Below are 2896 nucleotides of genomic sequence, written 5' to 3'. Positions count from 1 at the left end.
GCTCTTACTTTTGCTCCAGCACGACTCAGGTGGACGAGGACAGCGGAGGCCTCGTGGATCTCTGTGCCATCATAGACGCCACAGCCTGAGAGAATAACTGCAACACGCTTCACCATGATTCCTGTGAAACACACACATAAAGCACATATAGACTCTCAGGATTATGTAGTCTATCTAGACTACATAACTTCTGTTACTTTGACACCATTAAGTGGTTATCCCATATTTGTTTCACTATCAGATATGAAGAGCATTTGATTAACTAAGCACTGTGCCTCAGCCACCTGTTGCACATGTTTACATAAAAAATTTACAGAGCCAGGTGAGAAAGGAGTCTCAGGTGTGCTGCTGCTGCTGCTGCTGCTGCCAGGTGACACAGTTGACACCAATAAAGAGAAGTTACACGAAGAGGTTTGAGTCTGCTGGAATAAATACACACGGCGCTTGAAGATGATTATGTATCAGACACTCATTTAGCATTTCACCCTTTCCTTCGTGGATTATAGTGCTGCTTTTATAACATTATTGTCTAAAATCAATCCGCTTGTTAATAAAGTATTACATAGAAAGCAGCTGTTGAATTATAGCAGAGGTAAAGATAATGTAGATATAGTAGCTCTCACCTTGTATATGCAGGTAGCCAGGAAGTTGTGTTAAGTCGAGCTGCTCAGTAGAGGTGTGCCGGCTGAACTCTGAAGCAGACTTTTTATAGTCCTGCCTGCCTCTCCTTTCTCCTCCCACACCAAAAAGCTGACATCATGCACCTTACAGGAAACCAGGAACACTGTCGGATATGTGAGGCCTGTGTTGGAAAAAAAATGCTGAATCATTCCTCTCAATATTTTAAATGAACAATAGAGATGATAACACATTTAAACCTCATGGTTAATGATTTATTATAGACTTACATTCAAAGCTCTGTGGTTGAGACAAAACGAAAAGTAATTTTTCAGGGTCAAACACCTTTATGCGCTCAATTTTTTCAATATTTTGTTCAAGTAATGCATTTGAGGTGATATAAGAAAATCACACGTGTATTTATGAATAAGATGAATAAGATTTATTCAGAAATATCACACGTTACAAGTTACACAAATCACCTGATCCATATTACTTATTATTTACTGGTTATAAGTTCTAAATTCAATTATTAACTTTTGTGTTCACACAAGAACAATGCACGTTGATATTTAGACTTTAAGTAATATTAATGTATGAAGTAAATAACACAGGTGTTTTTTTTACCCATTGGCAAACATTATATCCTTGCCTATGATGTATCATAATACCGCAGTTGGGCAACAGACACTTGGTATATGCGGGAACATGGGAAAAGCCTATTTTCTCCCTGTACAGTGACGGATCCGTGTTGTTTCCTCGTGAGGTGCAGCTTCTCCTCTCAGGTTTCTCCTGCTGCGTTATGACGTCACACGCATACGTATAAAGCGCAGCCACACGTTTCCAGAGACACACTCCTGCTATGGCTCAACTCGGCTCACTGCATGTGTCCGTGGGCATCCTGGGCATCTCTGGCGGTAAGATTTTATTTCCCTTGTTCAGTTACGATTTTTTAAACATTTGAATTAAACAATCATAAGCCCACTTTCTGCTGTGATGTTGTCATTACTTATTAACAATAATTGCATATGACTATGCTAAATATCCGACTTTTTTGTATTTTGGTATCAAAATTCAAAAAGCATGTTGCATAATGTTTGAACCCTAAAACGTTTTTTTTTTTTAAAAATTACTGAAAGCAGCCGGGAACCAACTCTCCTCTTATTGATAATTATGTGTCAGGTAAAGCTTGAGTGACAAGTTAATTTAGTATCAACTTTTAAAAAGCATGTTGTTTGAGTTTCAAGCTGTTGATGCTAAAGCATAAAAAAATTAATTAATTGTGTTTATTATTAAGTACCTTCATAAAATGTAGCAGTGTAAAGAAATTAAAAACAGGGACATTTCACACTTACTCATACTTTTAGCTACTGAGAGTGTAAAATCACATCTCTATTTTAATTAAAATGGTTTGAAAAAAAATAAAAACAAAAAAAACTGTTTTAACACTGCACCTAAGTTGAGTTTTAGATTTTTAGTTACCAGTGGGAGGTTCTACATAATGGCTTTTGTTATAACTTGTAGGTTCTCTCCTGCTTTTGGTGAACGACTATGGCAGCTCTCCTGAAAGAGAGCTCATCCCCTACACTGCACTGGGGATTCTGCTCCTCATCATTGCAGCCCTCTTAGCTTATGCAGGTTGGTTTTGATGACTGAATATCACAAGTTTTATTTCATTTGTTGATTTGTGCTGTTAGTTGTTTTGTTCTAGTTTAAAAATTGTAATCCTCTCCCTGGTCTCTCTCCTCTGTTTACTCTCTGTCTCTTAGGTATCTGCCGCAGTCTGTCCTACGCCCAGCTGTTTTCGTCTGTGTGTCTGACTGTCTCCGCCCTGTGGTGTGGTTCAGGTCTGGTGTACATCCTGGTGGGGCAGGGAGTGCTGCAGCCCACAGACCTGAGATCCTCTCTGATCCCTGGTCTGGCAGCTTTCACTTTAGCTCTGCTCATCATCGGCAGTGTTGCACTCATAGTAAAGAAAGCAGTTCTGGCTGTCATAGCTATTGGCATTAGCCTAGCATGTGCCCATCAAATCGCCGGTCTGGCAGCTGCAGGTTTTGGTCAGTCTGCCACAGCTGCTAACTACCTTGTCGTCTGTCTGGTTGGTGTTTACTTTGGTGTTGGGCGTCTGCTGTCCATCATCACTCATGGCAAAGTGGAACCTCCAGGAACAGGCCTGAAGAGAAAAGCTGAGCTGAAAACAGAGCAGAACCAGGGGTGTAGCGATGCTGTGTCAGTGGGTTTGGTGATGAACTTGCTGTCTGCCTCTGTGTTAGCCTGT

General features: G+C 40.3%; 1 pseudogene; it reads left to right on the top strand.

Moving 5' to 3' along the window:
- The first annotated feature begins 1480 nt into the window (after window positions 1-1480).
- The window catches only part of LOC111226757, a 6095-nt pseudogene continuing 4679 nt past the window's right edge, over window positions 1481-2896 (top strand).

Source organism: Seriola dumerili, unplaced genomic scaffold (genome assembly GCF_002260705.1).
Source record: "Seriola dumerili isolate Sdu_G_001 unplaced genomic scaffold, Sdu_1.0 BDQW01000161.1, whole genome shotgun sequence".
Classification (NCBI taxonomy): Eukaryota; Metazoa; Chordata; class Actinopteri; order Carangiformes; family Carangidae; genus Seriola; species Seriola dumerili.
The sequence above is the reverse complement of the archived record's forward strand: the minus strand, read 5'-3'. Positions and strand labels throughout refer to the sequence as shown.